The following is a 25,255-nucleotide window of genomic DNA, read 5'->3' as shown; positions in this document are numbered from 1 at the left end:
AAATTTACGTAATAGCTTTTCAGTTGACTCTCTTGGTTTTCAGGGTAATCTATTCAGGATTTTTACCTTCTAATATAATTTAATCAGTGTTTTCATTAAAACTTGGAAAGGAATATATCCGTCATCATTGTACTGCCAAACTTTGGCCAAAAGCCCTTTGCTGTGTTTTTTAACAATACAGTTATACTTCTACAGATAAGCCATTAGAAGAAAACATTTGCCCATATGATAAATATCTATACTGTTCTATACTATTTTTAAGACCAAGTGTCTTACTTTCCTATACGTATCTCTCTGTTAGATAGAAATTATAACGTAAAGATGTCCACTGCATAAAAGCTGTGAAATTTGCAATGCTGTTTTTAGGAACGATGCATTTTTTTAAAAGAAATTTTAAGTAGTTCTTCTGTTTTTCATTTAGTTTTTAAATTAGAGTCTACTGTGTCAAACAAAAAGTTTAGATAGACTTCTTTTAATAGAGTTTATGTTTTAGAGTCTTAGGGCACAGCAAAACTGAGCGAAAGGTACAGAGATTTCTCATATGCCCAATGCCCAATACATGCATAGCCTCTGCCATTATCATCATCCCCAACCAGAGAAGAACATCTGTTAACAACTGTTGAACCTACATTGACATCATTACCATCCAAAGTCCATGGTTTACCTTAGGGTTCACTCTCGGCATTGTTCACTCTATGGGTTCGGACAATTGTATAATGACATGTACCTACCATTATAACATCATAAAGAGTAGTTTCACTGCCCTAAAAATCTGCTTTGCTTGCCTATTTATCCTTCTCCCCTGACACCAACCTCTGGCATCACTTATCTTTTGAACTGTCTCCATAGTTTTGCCTTAACAGTTATGAAATTGTTAAGGAAGAATAAATTATACTTATTTGGGTAGTATCAAAGTTTTCAAAGCACTTTCACATATATTGTCCAATATTCTCCACAGAATATCTCTGTTTTAAGAGTCAAAGGTAACAAAACCTAAACCACAGAGCTACTAAAATGATGAACCTACAATTCTGAATTTCATGGTTTTTCATTAATCTCTGGAAGTATAAGTGGTGCAATAGTTAAGTGCATGCCCTGGAGTTGGACTGCCTAAATCTTAAATCCACCCCTGGATATGTCACTTTAAGCAAGTTTTCTTACCTCACCAACTCATGTTTTTATCATCTTTAAAATAGGCACAATAATAGTATCTCCCGCATTGGACCATCATGAAGATGAAATGAGATAACGCACACAAAGCTCTTCCATAAACCTGGAACATAGCATGTGCTCAGTCATTATTAGGTGTTTTCCTATCATATTTTAAATGTATGGACAGTAATAATTATTTTGTAAATTCAGAGTCAAAGATGAGTGGAATGCAATGATAACAGAATTCAACAGCTACCCAACTATGATTAAGGTCTCTTTTCCTGGTGATCTTCGTTAGCAAGCACGTGATTTTAAAATGGAATCATTTGAGCATATAATAAATTTACTACAGGATAAAGATTAATAGATAGTATGAAATAGATTTTATTTTGTGTTGCACAAGCTTGCTATTTTTTGGGATAAGTTACTCAGCATTCCACTGATACCAGAACACATTATTTGAATAGCAAGATTCCAGCATTTCAATGAGAACTTAATGAGAACTTAAATGAGAACTTAAAAAATAAAAGCTGAAAGATACTATAGTGTATTAAGAGAGGTGCTATCATTGTAGCCCCTAAAAGCCTGTGTAACCTATGAGGCAATTATAACATACAGATCCACTCCCCACCAAAACACACCCACAAATGAAAGGGCAGAAAAATACAATTATGTGCTTGATGTTTCAAATTAAATAACTTAGATAATCCTTCAGAATGCCACATTTGGAGGAAGGCTGGCCAGCTCAGCCCCCATCACCTCATTAGTAAAATAAGGATATTACCTGCACTGAGGGTTTTATGTCAGGTGTATGGCTTGTACTAAATACCCCTAGACTCCTTCCTAACGATTCTGAAGGCTCTGGCTCCATGCCTCCTGCTCACCAAATAAAAGCAACTGTTGCAACACTATCTAGCATATTCCTGACCAAAGATCAAATTCCTACAAAATTTGTAATCATTTATGCAGGAGATTATGTATTTCTTGTAGAGGTGGATAAAGAAAGCAATCGTATGTTTTAATTGTAGGGAAATCAGACAAAAACTCTTGGAAAAAATGTGCATAATATTAATCTGGTAACTCTACATCTTGGCATAGAATTCAAAACAATTGACGCCATGACATGCCAGACCTTGCTGAAATAGATTGTGGGCCAGTCAGAAGACCCGGGTAGAGAGCCACTGTGATTCAGAGTGAGAGAGAAACCTCTGTTCCATCTTATTCTTTCAGGCATAATACTTCCTAACAGGAAAATCATCTTTATTCAGAAGTTATCCTCTCAAGGAGGCCCTCTCTGACATCTACGTAAAATTCGACTTCTCTTCTCTCCCTGATATACTTTCATCCTTACCATTATCAATTTTACTTATTTAGGTTATTATCTCTCTGCTCCTACTAAACTGTGAACTCTAATGAAGGCATGAGTTCCATGCCTTGTTAAATATTGTTTTCCTACCACCTACAACAATGCCTGACAAGTGGAAGCTCCTTAATATTTGTTGGATTAACGAGGAATCATTATACTGAAAGTGAACCTGAGAGAGCTGAGGGAGGAGCAATGAGGCTAGACTTGTGCTCACTCACAGCTTTCTGTGTCTGGCTGCTGAATAAAAAAGAAAAATCAAATTCTGGCACTTTTGGCAAAGCTGATCTCTGGGATACTACTTTCAAGAGAAACATGATTTGCTCCTAGACTGAAAACCATGCATTTCACCAAGTCTTAATCCTAACTGCAGCCTCTTTCCTTTGGGCAGATCTCAAACTCATGGCAGGAGCTGCCCAACTGACCTACTTCTGAGTGTTGCCCATAGAATGGACTGTTGGAAGTTCCACACTGGTTTAATACCAGGTCAGCTTTCCATTAATGTCATTTTTTTATTCTTGTAAAAATATACATAAGCCTTAAAATATTAAGGCTTTTAATATTTAATGCCACTAAGCTCCGGGACTGGCAATGGCTAACCATAGGCCTTGGAGTTGGGATTCCATTTTCTCTTCACTAATCTCTGGAAATGGTATTTTAACGCTGTGGCTTTCTATAGATTGGCTTTAGACTGCTTCAGTCTTCATTCCAGATCTGGCATTTACTAGCCTCGTAACTTTAGGCAAGTTACTTAATATTTCCAAGCCTTAGTTCTCTCCCTCCTAAAGCAGGCATGATAACAATGTCTCCCTCTTAGAATCACCATTAGTGTAAAATGAGGTAATACACATGAGCCTCTTAGCATAATGACTGGCAATTGTGTGTGCTCCATAAATATTAGATATTGTTGATGTCGAATTTTAAATGTATGAAAGGTAATAATTTATTTTTTCTTCAGACTGGGTAAGCAAGAGGAGCACAGTGATAAATGAGTTCATTAACTGCCCAATTCTGATTTCTGGCAGTTTTCTGATAATCTTTGTCACCAAGCTTGCAATTTAAAAATGGAATAATTTGAACTAATATTAAGTTGACAATAAGTCAGAGGTGTCTTAGGATAGTGTAAAGCTTATTTTTTAGTGCCTTTTCTTGAAATTTCTGCATACAAGTGAAATTATTTTCTTTGTCCTTCCCTCTCACACCCAAGTGTTAAGACAGTAGGTGGGCAAGCCAGAGAGTCATCAGGGAATAACGGGGTTGGTCAGAGGAAAGTTCTCTGAGGAAGAGCATGCCATGGTGAATTCTATAAAGAATGGTAGTTACATCCACCTTGGTGGAGAGGGGAAGAGGAATCATAGGGAATGGACAAAGAAGCAGAAGTTAAAATCTCTCAAGGATCCCAAAAGCAGTACTGTTCCTGAGCTCCATGGGGTTGTAGCAAAATCCTTCCTGCCTTTCCTCAACTATGTTGAATTATTATACTATGAATTATTCTGAAGCTCAGTCTTCCCAATTGTTGACTTCGTCTGACATGACAACGAACTGGGGATAGATTCCCATGTTCAAGGCTCCATCTTTCAAATTCATGCCATATTGATAGATGATAGAAAAATGTCACCTTATGTCACTTTGTAAAAGGTCATTCTACTCTTTAGAAAGGAATAGAGGTTACCTATTTCAATATTCCTCAATGTCTAATCCTCCACATAAGCCAATGGCAAACATTTATCATCAAACCCTTCACCTCTAATGCCAACTGAGTTCTCATCCCCGCATATAAAATAGCAGCCCTATCTCCCACAACTCCTTATTTCCACGACCCTGCTTTGTACTTCTTCATGGCACTTACTGCCACCAGACATATTATGTAATAATTTGGTTGTACTTATTTTCTATCTTCCCACAACAAAAGGTAGGCTTCATAAGAGCATGACTTTATCTATTTTGTTCACTGTCCTTCTCTCACTCCCTAGAGATACACCTGGTACACAGTAGGCATTCAACAGACATAGGGACATGAACAATTTCTTTAAATAGGAGAAAATGATTCCAATATTTGTCTCCATAAGGAAATAATCCTTATGCTGTCTAAATGTTTTATCTCAAGCTAGATAGTTCTACCAAAGAATCACTGTAGTATAAAGTAGAATAAAGCCAAGAGTAATGAAACTATTTAGGAAAAGGTTTTAAATAGTCAAAAATTCTAAACTAGAATGCGTGGGTCCCTACCAGGGCCAGAACTCAAATCACCCATAGATAGAATTTAAAATTTTAAAAGAAAAGATTGAAAAAAATCTAATCATTTTGTTAGCTTTCTTACAAGAACTGGAATATCCAGATATTTAGAAACATCTGGAGAGTTTATTGAGTCTCTCAATTTTACCAGAATAAATGAGATCATGCAGAAATGATGACAATTATTGTCACTACCCTACAATAGGACAGCTATTATAGCAATATATTTTGCATTTTGAAAAATGCATTTTTCTAAAATTGGTTATAGTAGTAAATCACCAAGAAGAAGAACACCTACATTTTTTTCCTAGCTTTTTACTTTCCCGCCAAACAGTAAGGAGAAAAAAGAGGCCCATTTGTCTTGTGAAAGGCCCTGGATTTGCAGAAGGAACAGTTATTAGCGAGATCAATCCCAACTTGCTTTCCACAGAAGTCTCCCACTCTACACTTGAATCTGTTCTTTGTCACTGCAGTGGGATTTAACATGTGCAGCTCCATTAGCATTAATGGTTGCTGTGTGCACATCAATCCCCTGGCTGTCAGTGACAGAGCAGACCCAACAGAAGACACTTGTTGAACAGCTGAGAGGATCATGCCAAAGTTGTCCTCTACAGCATGACTGATATCCTTTCATTTTCCCCTTTTGTGTTCAGAAAGTCAATGGCTATAATAGAGTCTTACGGCAACAGTCATTGAGCAGTGGGATCTGAGCCCATCTGATCTCTCCAAGACACGTCTCCAGGAACCTTTGGGAGCGCTCTGTTAGTACTTTTACAAACAATATGTTCCCAAATCATGTGAGTGTTTGGCTACACGGAGCTTAATAATGAGCTCTTACAAAGGAGTCTCTAAGACCCAGACTTGTCTTTGACATCATCTTTGTTTTTATAAATATTAAATATTTCTATTGCAGATTTTGCCTCAGTTCCTTTATTCAAAGAAACAAATAAAAAATGCCACCTGCCACTCAGGAGACCTACATTGTATGGAGATGCTATGGAAAAGAACTAAATCCTATTTTCCAGTAGCTACTAACAATAGTAAGGAATAAAAACGTGGACTGAAAATTATGTTCCTAACATCAATCTTTTTAGGCTAAACTTCCAATAAAACATGAGCATGAACCATACAAAAGAGACCAACTCCAAGAGATATATACCACCAAAGGAAACAAGGATATGTCTAATCTCCACCTTGTCCAAGAAAACCAGACTGTAACATTGCCTACATTAGAAATCTGGCATACAAAACTAATTCACTAAATAAACATTCAGCATGCAAATTTTGAGCATATGTATACATAGTATTCATTTTGTAGCACACATTGAAATATACTTCAAGTACTTATCTTGAACTATGTATTCAACAAGAGAAGGTACGCAGCAGTATTCAAAGATTATGACCTAGGTTAGAATTCCTGGCACTGTTATTTAAAAGCTATGTAACCTTGGAAAATTACCTAACTTCTCTGAATCAGCTTTCTCACTAATAAAATAAGGATAACAGTATTATCCAAACTTCAAGTTTCAATGTCTGTCAGAGAGGACACTCCATACATGAGAGGCTTCAGCATTCATTATTTAGTCTTCATCAAAGACATTTTAAATAAAATTTAAGTATTTTAGAGACAATGGTATATAAACAAATGACGTGTTTGTACGTATAAATCTATATACATGAAGCACAAAGATATATGTATGTGTATGCACGTGTATAAGTACATACATAAAGCATGTAGCACGAGAAACCCATTTTTAAAATGTTTTAAGGTCCCCTTACATTTATAGAATCTGGATTATTAAATAAAATATGAGGAAATCATAAATATATAAGTAAAAACCTCAAACTATGACTCTTTCAAAAACTAAACAGTCAAAATAGTGAAAATTTTAAAAATTAAACACCTTTTACAGTAACTTGAAATAACGTTGTTCATTTTATGACTAAGAAAAATAACTTGGAGTCATTAAATATATTTTTTAGCCACACTTATTTCTATTTGTCCTAGCAGCAAGTTTCAGGGGTGGAAGTTTCTACTAAAACACCAGGCCAGATAATTTCTCACTTTGTAAATCAGCCATTGAACTCTTCATAATTCTTTGCCTTAAACCTATTTTCTCTTCTCAACTCCCATCCTGGTAACCATTTCATTCAAAATCAGTGTGCTCCCAGAACCAAATTCCCAGAGAGAAATCTCATGAAAGCCATGGATCCCCAATGTGGCTTGAACTCTGAGTACCAAAGTGCAAAATATACTGGTGCGTTTAAGCCCCATGATTGAAGCCTACAATCCCGACTATGGTACTGGCCACCCTTCTGTAATTAACTCAGTGTTGGGTGATTTCCTGTGTTTGTCTTTCAACAGAAGGGGATATAATGCAATAGCTTGAAAAATGAAAGACCTTCTCATTTACACATGAAAAACCATCTTATGTAGTAGCTCCACGGGGCTGTCTGCAGAGCTCCGTGTATACATTGCATTTAAGGGCTTAGATCTCTTTGCACCTGCTGTGTCACTACAGACCCCCACTAGTTTGAAGCCTGTTAGGGCAGGAGACTTTTCAGGCTGTCTACAGGACGCCAATACAGCTGGTCAATTCAATTCATTTGAGGAGAAAAAAAAAAAAATCAGCCACTCCAGTAATGGAAAATTCATCAAGCCACCATTTCTTTGGTGCTGTGTAGACAAATAAACAGGTTACCTTCATTTTCCATTTTGCCACCTGTTCTGTGGGGCTGTATAGACCCAGCTCAAGGCTCATCATTTGTTTTAATCACACTAAATGCAGGACTGAATCAAGTTTCCAATCTGAAAGCTGCCATCTGCTCAACTCCAGAGAAGAGATTTAGAAGATGCTACCAGTTGCAGCCCCACAGAGGCCTGAGGCAGCTTTTCCCAATGAAAAATGCAGTACTGGCTGCTGTTTCTGTGAGACTGCCCTCAAGAGACAAAGCATTCTGTGTATTACTATATAAAGAGATTTATGCCACTGACCAGTTGTTTATAAGGAGGATGTAGTGTTCCTGAGCCGATAAAAGGACAGTAACCATTACCCAGTTAATAGAGTTATTAGCTAGAGCCAAATTGGTTCAATAATCTGAAAGCAACAGGGAGTAGCCCAGAAATTCTTTGACCACCCACACACTGTGAAGGACTTTAAAGGGAGCACATAAATGGTCTACAGAAAAAGCAGAGAACGTTAATAATACAACACACAGCATAGTTACATTTCACGCATCGCTCATCTATGAGCCACCTGGAGTATTTATCCCTCTTGGAAGATTTCTTCTCAGCAGCCTTGTTACTGGCGTCAACTTCTGGGAGTAGGGAGCTTATCCCTGGATGTTAAGACTTAACAAAAGTGTGATATTATTCAGTATGAAGGATAAATATGTATTATTACTCATGTTTCATAAATTACTTGCATTATATAGAGGTATTTAACATTTGTGTAATCAAAGTAGATATTTTACTATATATCTAAAATTTATATTAATCATATTTTCTACAAGAACCTATGTTCAAGACCTAACCATTTGTCTTCAGTAAATCAGATCTAATAAGAGTCCCTAAATGTGTTATCACTTATCATTATATAAAGAGGAAAGAAACCATCAATAAATATCATTTATTTAAAAAGTCACTTAGCATTAAACTTACAGTTTGATTTGATGACTAATAATATAGTCCCATACTCATGGCAATGGGTCAAAATAGGAATTTCCATGAAAGCAGTATATTCCAAAGGGTAGAAGCTAAATTAGAAAGACTTTCAAGGTCAGTAAATGACCAAATTCTCTTCACATTTACAAGATTCAAAGGGCCATCACACTGCAGAATTTCCACCTCAGAAGACTACAATTGGCTAAAGTTGTGAGTTGCCTGAAATTAGCTTTCAAACTATAGTCTCCTTTATTTTGTTTTCAAGATAAGATGCTATGTTAAGACAAAAATTTGTTTTCACCCTTAATTTGAAGCAACCTAGACTTGGTTGGGATAGGGGAAGACATTGTCCAGCTGGATTTTAAGTGGATACTCTAACGACCAAGTCCCTGCTTTCAATGAGCATGCATCCTTCAAACGTGGGGTGCAGGCAGGGGACAGGAAATGACATTACAGCACTAGCGTTTTGTGATATTCTAAAACAGATGATTACTTAACAAAATGAATGAGTGCTTTATGCAATGAAAACATTGTAACAATTTGGTAGGTACAAAGATCTGGTTAAATACCAAATAGAGATGAAGTCTTTAGTAGGAAAGAACTAAAGGACTATGACCAAATACATGAATCAAGATCCTCTGTTGGACTTTGAACTCCAATTATAATGCTGATAGAAATTGTCAGTGCAAGAATGAATGGAGGGAGCAAAAGTGGGTGAGATTAATAATTGTCAGCTTATTTAGTCTTTAATTTTGCTAGTTACCTATCAGTCATCCCTCCCCACTCCTTTAATAGAACTGTAAAAACTCTCCACAAGACTATATCCTACCAACATAAGTTCCTTGGGAAATCTGTCAATTCTCTCGTGTCTCAGGAGTTCTCCTTCCCAATGCCCTCTGTCTGGCATTCTGGACTGATTCCTATGTGAGCTGTATACTTCTCTTGCTGGGATTTTCTCTCTCATGTATGCACTATAACTCCTGTTTTCTCAGTCTAATCTGTTGTTCTTGCTTACTCCCCAACTGTGTTATCCATAGAAGTTTTCTAAGAAAGAATACATAGGAAGTAAATTTTTGTAATCATCTATGTCTGGAAGCATCTTTATTCTATCCTCAGATTCATGGAAAGCTTGGCTTCACATAGAATTATTCATGGAAAATGTTTTATTCCAAATTTTAAAGAATCAGCTTCCAGTATTGCCTTTCAGAAGTTCTATGATCTATCAGGCATAACCCATTTTTCTAAGACATCTAGAGCCTTCTCTTTATTTTTGAGATTTCGACATGTTATGTTGCCTTGAAGTAAGTCTTTTCTCAACCATTTTGCTGAGTGCTTCATGGGTCCTTTCATTCTAGGAACTCATATCCCCCACCTTCCTGACAAAGTTGTCTCTTAGTTCCTTGATGTTTACCATCATCTGATTCTTTGCTCATTTTTCTCTTTCTGAAACTCCAATTAGTTGGGTGTTGAACTTCATCCCTTTGTTGTTTTGTTTTACTGTCTATATTACACCAATTTTTTCTTTTAACACTTCAATTTTTTTAAATATTATATTTTTAATTTCAAAGAACTCTTCCTCATTCCATTTGCTTCTTTGATTAATATCTGTTTTTGTTTGATCAGTATAACATTTTCTCTTATCTCTCTGAGAATATGAGTTACAGTTTTATGATGTGTTTTTTCATTCACTGCATGGACTCTGTTTTCACTAAGTTTTTGTCTCTTTCTCTCATGTTGATATTTTTACCCAAATTTCTGGTGGGCCTCGACTGTTCACTCATAGAGTGAGAAATTTAAAAACTAATCTAGAACTCTGTGTATGGGCTGGACTCATGAATTCATGGGCTGCCCTATAAATTAACAGGGTTTCAACCAAGATTTTTATAAGGAGATCCTCAAATGTTTGATTCTGGAAATGAGAATGCTTCCATTATAGGAATTAGACAAGTAAAGAGATGGACATTCTCATCATTAGATACACAAACATTGGCTTAAGCTCCCTATTTTCAAGAAGGAAAGTCATCCCACCTCTACTCTGACTGAGATCCTTGATTCAAATTCCCTTTCAAGCCAGTTTCTCTGGAAAATAGACTTAATTCCTCCTTCAGAGCTGGGAAAGAAGTAACTTCCTGGCTGTTAGAGTTGGAAAAAGCATCTGATGTCTTTGCTTCTTTTACAAAAATAAACCAGTGCTCTTGATTTTGTCTCCCCCAAATTTTGCCATTTGCAGAACCTGATGCCTCTAAGCCCTTAGAATCTGAGGGACTTTCCAAGGTGTAGTGGGGACCAAGTGACCTTCTCCTCTCTGATGTCCTTCTCTATAGGTACCTAAGGCTCCACGTCTGCTCTGCCAGATCGTTCATTACACATCCATCTGCTTTCCACCCGAAGTTTGATGTCATCTCTCAGGTGTTGTCATCTTCGCTCCTGTTTGTCCCTGTAGATTTTTACCCCTCTTAGTCCTTTCCGTTATCTGAGTTGGGTTTCAGGAGGCAGTGCAGGCTTTCAAGGCACCAAATTTAACAAGACTTCAACTCTGTTTGTTCAACTGTGAAATAAAGAAAGATGATGTCTGCAGACTTTCAGATGCCAAAGTATAAATCTCGGAGGTTAGAGAACCTTATATGGAGGGAAAGCTTGAGTAGCAGTTATAGATGGGAACAGACAGAGGGAGAAAATCTACAGAAATGATCACTGTTGTCCTACCTCTGAGAAAGGAGCAGCCAAAGTCAAAGAAGTTTGACCTCCAGGAACGTAAGCTACTCACACAGAGGCAGAGTGCCAGCACGGAGAAAGCAAGGGGAAAGATTCAAGAAAAGCCAGGAAGACAACTCTGAATGCATTAGCATTTACAGTGTTCTCTCTAGCCCAGGATCAAGGGCAAGGGAAGATCCAGGAGCAGAGGCAACATATGATCTGACTAAAGAAAATAATAGAAATGAAGAGGTCAGGAGCAGAAATGGTTTGCAGAAACAGTTGTGGCAGGGTACTGGGACTCTGGAAAAAACATAGAAACAAACAAACTAAAGGAGACATCAATAAGGATCAGGAACAATCAATTCTAACTATGTTAAAGCCCAAAGGTTACAGAGGTAGCCATTCAACTTTTAAGAGAACGTCAAAGGATATTTTTTATTGCAGAATATAAACAGCTAGTGAGAAGCAGATTTGACAATACTCCAAGGGTCTGCATTTGGAAGAGTTCTATGTGCTCATTTTAATTATATTTTTTTCTTATTTTACGTTACACAGCATGCCCAATTTTGAAAACTCTAGCTGGAAGCATAAAACATTTTATGTAGTCCGTTTCTTTGGTAACACACATGTAATAATTAAAGCTGTGTGGAGAGGCAGAATTATGTTATAAAAGACAGATATTGCTGCAGATTTTGGACCATTTTGTTTGCTAATTCATTTATTTTATCTTACAATGGATATTTCTGAGTGGCTACTATGTGCTAGGCACTAGGGACTAAAACAGTAACGGAGAAAATTCAAAAGAACTCACCATCATTTTGATAGGAGGAGAAAAAAACACTAAAATAAGATATTCTATGAAATGACTAGTTATTTTCAAGTAAATATACAACTTAGAATATAACCTTTCTTGTATTTAAAAATCGGGTATTGCTATAAAACTCCTTATAGCACAGCTATAGTAAATACTTTAAAAGGAGGTATTTTGCAGGAATCCTTTGCAAATATTTTTAAATGCATACAGTGGGCACTTTTGCATTTGAAAAGAGCCATAATTTTAGCAGCTCTGCCATAGACACAAGTTGATACAATAGCAAACTGAAAGAGACATACCTGGAGAAAACCAAATTCAAGAGACGAAACTGTGTGTGTCAGATCAAAAAGCTCTGGGCTTCAAAAATGAAATATTTGTCAATTACAAACAGATAGAATGACTCACTATAATTAGAACTTTATCTCTGATACAACAAAGGTGATCAGCATCTAGCTTAGTGAATGCCTGGATCAAATATTTGTTAGGTGAATGAATTAATTAAATACCAATGCAGCAGAAATTTGTGTGGACTACTGTGGGATAAAGAAGCATATCAAGGGGCTGGCCCCGTGGCCGAGTGGTTAAGTTCGCGCGCTCCGCTGCAGGCGGCCCAGTGTTTCGTTAGTTCGAATCCTGGGCGCGGACATGGCACTGCTCATAAGACCACGCTGAGGCAGCGTCCCACATGCCACAACTAGAAGAAACCACAACGAAGAATACACAACTATGTACCGGGAGGCTTTGGGGAGAAAAAGAAAAAAACAAAATCTTTAAAAAAAAAAAAAAAAAAAAAAGAAGCATATCAAGGAATCATGCAAATACAGAAACATAAGACTACAGGGGTTATCATAGCCAGTTTTCTCTAAATTGCTACTGTAACCTGGTGACAAACATTAAACCCACATTATTTGTTGTTGCTGCGTCGGTACTTATGCTTAACTAATTATATAAATCATTATTTGTTCCATGGTGTGAGTTCCCCTCTTTTTAGTAAATTTTCTTGTCATCTTCATAAATGTCCAAGTTAAAAATATTCTTTCAGCTAACTTGAACAAGGGTCATCTAAATGGGTAGGCCTGCAGACATTTGCAGTCAGGGTCAGGTAGCCTAGAAATTATGATTCAGTTTAACTGTGATGGAGCCTAGAAATTTGCCCTTCACAAGAAAGGAAGTCTGAGGACTAACTATGAAAAACAGCGCCTTACAGCAGGGGCAATCCATTTCAGTGACCCTCCTTTTAAACTTACAAACTCCCCCCAAATTTTGATACAGAAATACTGGCTCAGCCAAAATACAAATAAAATGGTTTTAAGAATGAATTTCCTTTCAAATCTTCTTTGTACTAACATAGAGGTACAATTGGTAGATAAAGCAAATACTAGTCAGTAGGATCAAATTGCTGATTGAGGAATCAGAGCTGTATTTAATCTTAACCATGCAAAAGGAGTTTGCTTTAGCATCACTCTTCCATCTATCATTGTGATGTCATTCCCATCCATTTGCACAATGAAGAATGAAGCACCCCTGGTGAGAAGGCATGGAAAGAAGTGCGAGGTGGTACCCCAGGCATTATATTTGACACCATTTTGTCTCTGTGGGCTTGAGTTCTAGTTTTGGCCTTCTGAGCAATGTAGCCTCATTTTTCTTCTCCGTAAATTAGGTACAGTGTGAATTAAATGAGTAAGTATATAAAATATTTAGCAGAGTGCTAACACCAGGTTAGCTAAAGATACTTCACCATCTAGCAAGTAGAACTAGTAGTTGTAATAACAAGGTTTCTTATCTTTTATAAACTATATGGCAATTAATTTGTGAGAAAGGAAAATGAGCCCCATCTATAAAATTCTATTAATAAAAAGGCAACAAATAGCATAGAAAGTAAAGGAAAATGGGCCTTCCTGAAATCAAAATATTAAAGAGAAAAATGAATGTTAAAGGCAGAAAAAAGAACTGGACTTAGTGACGAAGATTTAGCACGTTTTGCTAAGAGAGAAAAACAACGTTGAAGTAGCCAAACAGTGTCAAGAATTCTTTCAGTCTCACTTCTGAAATACCAGAGTGCAGACCAATTTTTTAAAAATGTACCAGTTTACCAAAACAACCTAAACTATCTCATTCCCATAGAACGACTGCTCACTTCATCCCCGCAAACCTTAAATCAGGCTTCATTCATTCATTGATTTTTTTTTCCTGAAATATTGAACACCTACAATTTCTAAGCACTCTGCTGTTAACTGGGGATACAATGAAGAAACACATCTCTGCCTTCATGGAAGTCTAATTCTAGCAAGTTATTAAACAAATGATTATCAAAATATGCAAATTATAACAAGTAGGAACATAAGTACCTAGGATGGTGAGACAGGAAACTAATGGGTGGGGGTGGGGAAGAGCAAGGGACTATAGAGGATGATCAAAGAAGTCTCCCCCAAGAAAATACATTTAAGCTGAGAACTCAATAAGGAGAACCTACCGCAGACATTAAGAACAGGAAGAACAGAGCACTGCAGGCCAAGACCTTCAAGCAGGAAAGGGAAAGGACAAAAGAAACAACAAAGGAGAACCATAATGATTGGAGCATAAGGAGAGAAGGAAAGCAGTTATGAGATGTGGTTGGCGAGGCAAGCTAGAGCGAGAATACATGGGGCCATAGAGGTCATATTAAACAATTTGGATTTTGTTCTAAAAGTGAAGGGAAGCCATTAAGCAATATTGACATGTATGTGTCTCGTGTAGCAGTAGTGGTTATGATCTGATTAACCTTTTGGCATAAAATTACTCTAACTGCTATATGGTGATTAACAGGAGGAACACACAAGAGGAAGCAGTAAGACCTGTTAGAAGCTACATGAATTAGCTCAGAAATGAAGTGGTTGTTTAAACCAAAGTAGAGGAGTAGAGATCAATATAAGTAGACAGAATTCAAGATATATACTAAAGATACAATCAACAAAATTTGCTGTTAAATTGTAGTAGAGGGGATAGAAAAAAGTAAATCAAGGATTCTTCCTACAATGTTGGTTTGATTAATTGGGTAAATTATAGTGATATTTACTGACATGGAAAAGACTGAGAGGAATAATTTTGGGAGGATAGGTATCAAATACTCTATTTTAGACCCATAGAATTTTAAGTGTTGTTAATGGAGATATCAGATTAGAAGTAAGATATACAAGTCTGGATCTCAGGCGAAAGCTCTGGACTAGAGGTATACAATTGAGGTTCATCATTGTATAGATAGTATTTAAAGCCATGTGAAGGGATGAATTCTCCTTGTGAATGAGAATAGAGAGGAAGGAGGAAGCAAGACTGATGCCCAGGACAAGCCATCTTTAGAGGATATACAGAGGAGGAATTGCCACCAAAGAAGCAGGAGAAGGAGCGGTCAGTGCAGGCAAAATCCAAGAAGACAGTGGCATTCGCTTTGTGACTAAGAACCTTCTCTGAGACTTTCCGTAGCTTTGTCTATATGACCGGGACTTGCAAGTTTGTTACTCCCATTCCTACAATTCCAAATATAGAGTTACTCTGTTTTGCTGGAGAAGTATGAATTTTAGTTGATTTTTAAGACTGCACTAGAAAAAGGTACTTAAATATAAGGACTCTCTTTTACTATAGCTGTACTTGGAGTCTACTTAAATTCTCTTACATCCAGTTCTTCATCTATAAAATGAAGGGGAAAAAATTAGATGGTTGTGAGGATTAAAATAGATAATATCGGAAAAACAAAACAGTGTTTGGAATATGATAAGCATTGATTAAATCAACAATATTGTTTTTTGAATTTGTATTATTTCTCAAAACCTCTCTACTATGCTACTGATGAAACTTGACCACTATCACAGAAAAAAACACTAATCTGATGACAAGATAAAATAATCTACTGAAATAAAGGACCAGGAAGTACAAATGAGAGAAGTATACACAGGTTACACAAAAGACTATGGAGGTGCACTTACGTACAGCCCATGAGTAAACTTATTAAAATGTTTTCAAAACAAAAGAAACAAGAGGAGGAAGAGGACAGGGAAAAAAATACATCTGTTTTACAGGAAAAATAGGACTGTGTCTTTAAAAAATTATATAGAAAAACTTTTCTCTGATTTGTTCTGTGAAAAAAAAGAATGTAAATAAGTAAGAATTTTAAAAATAGATAAAAGTTCTACCTTTAAAACTTGAGATAAAACAATTTTTGAAAGGTGTGGTATAAGTAGCTATATAATTATAGAGAGAATAAAGAATGATGGCACTCAAAGAATGTGATTATTACTGGCACAAATGAATTTGTCACAGAATTTCAGGTGTTTAATGAAGACATTGGCAACAGTTATCAATGTAATTCTATATATATAAAAAAAGATGACTCAATGACACACGGTCTATTGATTATTGTGTTTAAGAAAGAGCAGGGCAAGACTTCAGAAATTGAAAGCTCTTAACATTATTGAATTCAGACCATAAAATATTTGTGGGGATTTTATTGCAAAGACAAACGGTTACACCCACTAGAATGATATGTGGGATCCAAGCTGTGCAATAAAAGGAAAATGGCTGACTGCCTAGTCTCTTCTATAGATTTGGTTGCTGTTATTATGTGCCCTCAAGTTGGCTCTGACTCCTGGTGACACCATGAATGAGTGATGTCCACAGTGTCATGTCCTCAACAGCCCTACTCAGCTCCCATAGACTCATGCCTATGGCTTCTTTTATGGAGTCAATTCATCTATTTGGTCTTCCTCTTTTCCTACTGCCTTCCACTTTTTCCAGCATTAAGGTCTTTTCCAAAGAATCCCGCCTTCTCCTGATGTGCCCAAAGTAGGACAGCCTCAGTTTTATCATTTTTGCTTTCAGTGATCGTTCGGACTTAATTTGCTCTAGGACCCACTTGATTGTCTTTCTGGCAGTGTAGGGTATCCATAGAGCTTTCTTCCAACATCATATTTCAAGTGAATCAGTTTTTTTCCTGTCTTTCTTCTTTACTGCCCGTCTTTCACACCGTACATAGTAATTGGGAATACAAGGGTACAGATAATCTGGGCCTTAGTGTCTCACGACACTTCCTTACACTTGATGATCTTTCCTAATTCTTTCATTGTTGCCTTTCCAAGTCTCAGTCTTCTCTTGATTTCTTGCCTGCAGTCTCCATTTATACTGATGACTGAACCAAGGTAAACAAAATTTTTAAAAATTTCACTGTCTTCATTGTCTACATTATAGTTGTGTAGTTCTTCTGTAGTCCTAAGTTTTGAATTAGAGTTAGTGGAACACACTAAAAAGGGTAAGATGGTTTATTACCTAGTAACGCTACATTAGGTAAACACTTTTGACCAGAGACAACATCTTATATGTTCAGTGACAATGCACAACATACAAGGGTAGCCATACAAATGTATGAGATATAGGAGATAAAATATAGCAATGTGATTAGTAATCCAATAAAAATGTGTAGAATTGACAGTAAATAAATATCAGTATGCCTGTGGCAGATGCAGATGCATGGTTGTAGGCTTCCACTGTACACATTGGCAATATATGCAGATACATAACTTTTTACATGGCATTATCCTTAAATGATTATGGAATGCCATTGATAAAGACATCCAAATATTGAAATCCATGATGGATATTTATTTCTCACTATTATCTCTGATATAGAAAGTAGAAACTTTCTATTATATAAATTGCTTATCTAAAGGTGTGTTCTTAACCACTAGTTACATTTTTTAAATTCCCGGATGATTACTAGTCTAGAGAACAAGGGTCATTCCTCGCCGACAGCGTCAGTCACAATGTTTTCCTACAGTAACAAAGACCCTGGAAATTACAGATCTCTGGATTCCAGTCAGAGGCCCTGTAAGAGAGAGACGTGCCTCACAGGTCACGTCTAATTCAGAACTTTACCGGTTGAATTAAGGAGCACCAGATCTATATTCCAGCATAGGACACAGGGAAACATTAGCAGGCTCCAGGTTTCTACAGCACACCTGAATCCAGAGAAGAAAATTTGGGCAAGAATAAAGCCTCTCAGCTCAACTCACTTCAAATGCAAACAATCAGAATCCATTTAACTAACGCTTATTGAACATGTAGTACACATCATGTGTTTTGGTTGAGACACAATGACCAACAAGGCAGTTGGTGTCCATAGTTTAGTTCTAGTCTGTGAAGGAAATGGAGACACAATGATGAACCCTCAATACAATGTGAAATTTCCCATGATATAGGTAATCATCGAGTGTTTTGAGTCCACAGAGGAAGACCTCTAACCCAGTTTTGAGGGTCAGAGAAGGTTTTTCTTGTGTAAAAAATGCCTAGGCTGGAAGCAAAATGTTGAGGAGTGAAGCAGACAAAACAACTGAAGCAGCGAGACGAGTATTCTAGGCAGAGAGAGTCGCATGTGCAAAGATCTGGAAGGGAGAAAGAGTGAGGCATATAAAGAGAACTGGCGTTGGTGCAGTATAGCTTGAGCACAGCCTCAGAGCTGTAGTAACCATGAGAAGCCATGAAAGATCTCTGTATTCAAGTGAGAAATAATGGTTGATTTTGTATATATCATATATATTTAGAAAATATTGTATATTATATATATATACACATATCTATATATATCCTGAAAATAAATCACCCTTTGCCCTCTGTCTCCAAATATCTATCGCTTTACAATATTTCAAAGTTGTGTGTAGACTCAGAGTACAATGATTAAGAGAGAAGCATGATATCAGATAACTCAGACCTACAGACAAAATAGTTTTCAGTGAAATTTATCAAGTCATGCCTAAGACTGTTCCCTGAAGTAAACTACTTTAAAATCCTTTTTGGATACATATATCTTACTACCAACTATTAAGTATCATATCTGTTTTCTAGTCTATAGTTTATGATTTATGAAATTTAATTTAATCAGTTTATTGGCCATATTATTTGGTCAGTTGTGGTGTAGAAGAGGAAGAATACCTAAAAATATGAGGAAGTTTGAACTGTTGTTGCCCTTCTTCAACAAAGTGTAGGAAATTGCTGGAGCCATAGGTGAAAGGCTCAAAAGAGAGACGCAAAGAGCACACCAGGAAGATTCAAAGAAGGGGTATGTTCCACGGAACCAAGAAAAAATTCATGAAAGAGGGAACACTAGAAATGAACTTAAGGAAGGACAAATTTTGACAGTTTTAGAAAGGATGGAACTCATACCATTCATGTTTTGTGTTTTATTTTTCTGTTTGTTTTTATGTCAGAGATTCTTAAAGTTGTTAGTGTATTAACACGTACCGTGAAGCCCCTTGGTGGAGTTACAGCCTGATTTGATCATGAAACCATAGATGCTTTCTCTCTCTCTGAATATTTTATGAGGCTAGTATCTGGTAAATTTACTTTAGAGCTTTGCTTCTCAAAGTATGATCTGTAGCCCAAGAGCATTTGCATCATGGGTACTTGTTAGAAATTCAGAATCGAAAGCCTAACCCAAGACATACTAAATTATTAAGCTTTCAAAAGCACTGGTCTAGAGAAGGAGTCAGCAAATTTCTTCTGTAGAGAGCCACATAGTAAATATTTGTGGTTTTAGGGGCCACACATTCTCTGTCACAACTACTCAACTCTGCCATTTTAGTGTGAAAGCAGCCATAGACAATATGTAAATAAATGGAATTGGCTACGTTCCATTAAAATTTTATTAATAGAAATAGGTAGCAGCACACATTTGGCCCTATGTAGGTTGGCCCTAGCCAACCCAGGGTTTGGAGCATAGAGTATGTCTAAATGAAAAATAAGGGCCACAAATGAGAACTCCGTGAGGAATCTATTAAAGAAGCCATAGAAAGCAGCTTTTAAAGGAATTTGATCAATATCTGATCTAATGGTGCTGCAGTTAGGAGGGAAAGATACTAGAAATGGGGTGCCAGCTTGAAAGTCATTGTGGTCGTTTGTCCTGTAAGTACTGTGGGCCTGAATAAAGTGATGGCAGTGACAGTGCAAAGGCAAAAATAAAAAAGAAATCCCATAGGTTTAAGAATCTGATTGAACGTAGAGTTAAGTCAAAGTTATTGGATGCAGGGCATCAAAGTTCTCTTTTAGCACATGGAAAAATAGGAGTACCATTACCAAGGACTGGATTATCAGAAGAAAATGCAGGTACAGGAGGGGAAAAAATATTTTATATGTGGCGTATAATTTGCTGATATTATGTCTAAGAAAAGACGTCTTGGAGGCAGTTTGATAGCTGGGTCAAAGGACATATGTCAAATGGAGCTGGAAATTATCCATGCAAAAAAGAAAATGCCAACTGAACCAAATAAGATCTACAAAAGAATTGGGGGAGGGAGAGCAAGGGAAATCTAAAGAAAGAATCTTGGGAAAGACCTACATTAGGAAGGAGATGACAGAGAAAGAAGAAAAGTAGAAGTAGTTCAGGAGTACACAAGCCCACAGAGAAGCTACATTAGAGAAGAAAGAGGAAAATGAATATAGCAGATAATTTGAGGTCCTAAGGTTCTCACATAAACTTAAAATACTGATAATATAAGGTTTTCCACATATATTGCTGCAGGAGTAAATATTCTGACACTACATCCCAAGGTCAACCAAAGCAGGGGTTAGACAGTATGGATTTATATTTCTGGAAAAATCAAAGTCATCACTTTCATTTGCTTACAATGCATTGTGACTATATCTTTTTTACAACAAACCCTTACCATTAAATATCCTTCTATTTTCCTTGCATCTTATCATCACAGTTCAGAATATTCAAAGAGGAAATGTTGAGCCAGGACCAGAGATAGTGTGACAGATCATGGCAGGAACATCCTAGATCAACTTAAGTACAAGTTGTAAACATTGCTGAATAAACCTCTATGAATCCCTTCCAGTCTCTAAGACCAACAGGTTTACAACCCGCAACAGGTTCTTGGAATTAAAAAGAATTGGAAGAAAGATGATCTTTGCTGTATTTTCTATTTTGATTTTATATTTAAAATGTGCCTTTTAATCAAGTGAGCCACAGTCAACAATCAATAAATGATGGCAAATTCTTTTTTACTAAATACTTTCTATCTTCTCTTAGCAACAGATGGATTGTACATATCAACTAGTAAGCTGTCGCTAATCAATACTAAGTTACTAAGGTTAGATAGAGCACGAGCTTTATTGCTGAATGCACCTTGCCTTTATCCATGCAGATGTAACATCACTCTCTAATTGGAAATTGTATCCTAGTTTTACTATAGAAATAGTAAAAGGAATAATAGTAATAATAGCTAATGTTAATTAAGAGCTTCTTGTGTGGCAGGAGCTCTTAGAAGAGCTCTATATGTGTTAACTCATTTAAATTTTATTAGTTTTGCAGATAGCAGTTCTTATCTGGAAGCTGCCTTAAAGATTGTCGAATCCCTGACTGCCTTGACATTCCTTCTCCATGCTACATGGGCACTGCTGAGTGGATTGAGCCCATGCAGTCTGAGATCGCAGGCATCTCTCAATAGCTTCTGGAAAGCAATGCAAATGTTCTGCTGCATGTCTGTTGATCAATTAAAGCCCACGGAGCACACATGAAATTGGCCAGATAGGCTTAATAAGTAATCACTTCACTTCCCCAGTCTGGCTTGTTTCAGGGGTAACATCTGCACCTTTCAGGGGTATGGAAAGATGCCCAGAAATAGCCAAGTGAATGATAGCAAATGCACAGAATTCGGTTTTATTCTTACCTGTGCTCAGTTAACTGTGTTACTGAGTGCTGATAAGCTTTAGAAATCTCTACAATGGAGCGTTACCCTGAGAGGTAGAGTTGGGATTAACAAATAGACCCAACGCTGTTTGTGGATGGAATTTTATAACTATCAGCTAAGCACCCGTCACTACTCTAAAATCATTTAAAAGATTTATTCTGTTTGTGTTTTATGTTTGTAACATAGTCCCTATCCCACCCCTTCTTTGTGTTCCTTTTTCTTGCTAAGATCAGAGAGCGGGCTTTATTGCCTCTGTTCCTCAACCAGATAGCACACACACCACAGACACTTGTTTCCTTTGCTTCTTTATGCACATACATCAAAACCTGTAGTTGACAGAAACAGACTTTTGAAAAACATCACTGATCCCAAAATAAAATGCAGGTGATTTCTGCCCCTATCTGACCCCTTACATCTGTGATCTATCATTTCCCAGGTGTCAGTTACTGACTAAAGAAATAGAAATAACATTTAAATGATGCCTTTCAGACTTAATTAACTCATAGTGGAAAGTAAAAAATGTACAGTTAAAAGATCAGTTTCAATTGATATAGAACTTTGCTTTTCAACCATATTAAAGATATAAAAACAAAAACAAATGGCCTATGTATAATAAATGCAGTTTTGATCCTTCTAGGCACTAAACTGTCAGGGAAATTCAATTCTCTCCATAAACCATGACGCAGTATGTACTACCTATAATTTCTGGTTTTCTTTAAAGATTAAAAGAAGAGAAACCAACATTAAGATGCTGGGTGCTACACTAGGGGTATTTTGCTCACATAAACCTTAGAAGGTTGGCATTATAATCCTTATTTTACAAATGAGGAGAGTGAGTTTCAAAGAAGTGAAGTACCTTGCTCAAAACCATGAAGTTGGAAATGGCATAGACAGAATTTGAACTTAAATCTTCCTGTTTCATCTTTCCCCTTTGCCATTCTTCTTGTAGGAAATAACTCTCCATGCAGTATTTGAATATGGAAAGAAAAGATGGAAGAGTGGCGGAGAGTTAGACAGAAACGGCGAGAAGAGAGGGTCATAAAAAGGGAAATTGTGTCCTTGAACAAACAATATATTCATTTTCGATTTTCTGCACTATTTAAATACAAACTAATCTCACTGGTTTCATGGGCAAAATTTAGTTTGGATGATTACAAAAATGTTTCTGTGGGGACTGAGTGGGACAGCTGCTTTCATTCTAAACTGTTTTCCACTATTTCTACTTGGTAGCAGATATTAGAGAAAAGTTAAGTATATGGCAGTCACTGACTTCAAATTAAGTGGTAATGAATGCAGATTTCCATGAAGATTCCACGAGTTAGTAATTACAGTTTTATTGCAATTCGAAATGGTGAAATAAACTCAGTCTCCACTGTCCCATACATGTAATTGATGAGTTAATTTGTCTTCAGCACTCTTGCTGTTCTAATATTTCTCCATCAATGCCACGAAAATTAATACGATGCAAAATGTATAAAATTATACCCACTAAAAATTACCATTGTACAGTGCCAGAGAGGCATATTTATTTCATCTGTGGATGGTACGGGGTCACCATCTTTTTTTCCCCCTTTCCCAGTGACATTTTCAGATTTGACATTCTGTGACATTTTCAGTTTAATATTGCTAATACCCTGGCTGCAGAATTAAAAGTACACCCCGAGGAAGGATTGAATGCAGATGCATCAGGAGAGGATAACTATCCCCCCCTCTAAAAAATGTTTATATGTAAACAATATACACATTAAGAAACACTGAACAACTCTATTTATCCTTGAATTTTTTTTCCGGGGGTAGGGAGAGGTAGGTGGTCAATTCTCCATTCCCAGGGGTTGACTCTTCACTAGAATCTTGATGTGCAATGAACCAATGTGAGACTCTACCTGCATGTTACCCAGGGACTATATGATAAATGTCTAAAGCAGAGATTGAATGAAAGGTGCTCGACATACAGCAGGTGAGGTATCTTCCCCTAAAGACAGCTGAAGAAATATGTCCACAATTATGATTCAGGAGCCACAAGAGTCCCTACATTATATATCCCTAACTGATGAATAAGCCACAATGTTAATTGAATGTTATGCTCACTGACATTTATATCGGGTTCTGTCTGATGAACGAAAGGTTAGATTCATTTTTTTAAAGTGTAGTTGATAAGCTCCGTCTGACTGTCCCTTGGCAATACCTGCAGACTTCTATTGCATTGCAAGGATGCCACTCATCTCCTCCCTGGTCCCGTCACTGCTTACTTCCCTTCATCCATAAGCAGTGCAATTTTTCACTGCGAAGGGAAATACCCTTACAAGATTCAACCATTACTATTGAGTAAAAGAAATATGGGCAATATCTGAGCTATGGTATTTGGCTCTATTTATCATTTTTCAATGCCAAACAAGATATCCACCTACAACTGATCCAATCTTTCTTTTCCCCACTACCACTAGCCCATGATCTGTTTGAAGAACTCAGCCCCTCCCCAACCTATAAACATGGACATTTATATGAGTAATATCTTAACATGAGATGGAGACAAAGGACCTGGGGTGAATCCAGGGGACAACTGGATCTACCAGACCAACTGACAAAATGAGACAGCTTTAGGGGTTTCTTTTCAGTTTTTTTTTTTTTTTTGAAGCTTTATTGCGGTATCATTGACAAATAAAAGCATATATATGCAAAGTGTACAAGGGGATGATTTGATATAATATATATAAAGTAAAATGATTACCACAATCAAGCTAATTAACACATCCATTACCTCACATAGTTACCTTTGTGTGTGTGTGTGTGTGTGTGTGTGGTGAGAACATTTAAGATTTACTCTTTTAGCAAATTTCATGTATACAATACAGTATTATTAACTATGGTCACCATACTGTACATTAGATCCTCAGAACTTAATTATAACTGAAAGTTCGTGCCCTTTGACCACCTTTGGAAATAAGAAGTTGTACCTCAATCCACTTTGATGTTAGTTCTAGCTGACCCTGGTTTGCCTGAGCACCCTGCTTTAGGGTCCTCGAATTACACCTCAGTGCAGACACAAGGTCATCTCAGGCAAAGTCTACATATGTCAAGTGCTAAGCACCATCTCACAGAACTTCTGAGAGGCACACAATACCACAAAGAGGCTGTGGTCCTGGAGGGACTTGAGCCCGTGGTGGAATCATTCTGTTGAAATTTCAGATTATACGAGTCATATAAAGAAAGTAGTGACCTTTTGGTATCTTATTTGCTGTGCCCTATTGGTCATAACGTTGCAACCAAAGATTTATGGAGAAGGGCTATAAGGATGCAGATGAGAATGTGCAGCTACTTGTCACTGTTGGTAAGCTTGAGCTTAGCATTACGAATGTTTCTTCACAAATAATATCAGGCGTGATGCACTCACTGTTATTTTCCTTTGCTGTATGGTTTTGGGTTGCTGTTGTTTTTAATGGTTAAGCTATGTATTTTGCAGAGAATAGTTTTGAAAAGTTCCTACTTCCTGTCTGATTTTATTAAGCATCCAAATGTAAATGATAGCTGGAAATTTTTCCCCCTCAGTATCAGTCTTAGGTCTCCCTTACTTTTTATGTGTGGTTAATATAATCTAACAGCACATATACTTCCATCTA

This window comes from Equus quagga, chromosome 6 (assembly GCF_021613505.1).
Source record: "Equus quagga isolate Etosha38 chromosome 6, UCLA_HA_Equagga_1.0, whole genome shotgun sequence".
In the NCBI taxonomy this organism is placed as follows: domain Eukaryota; kingdom Metazoa; phylum Chordata; class Mammalia; order Perissodactyla; family Equidae; genus Equus; species Equus quagga.
Note: the sequence above shows the minus strand (reverse complement) of the source record.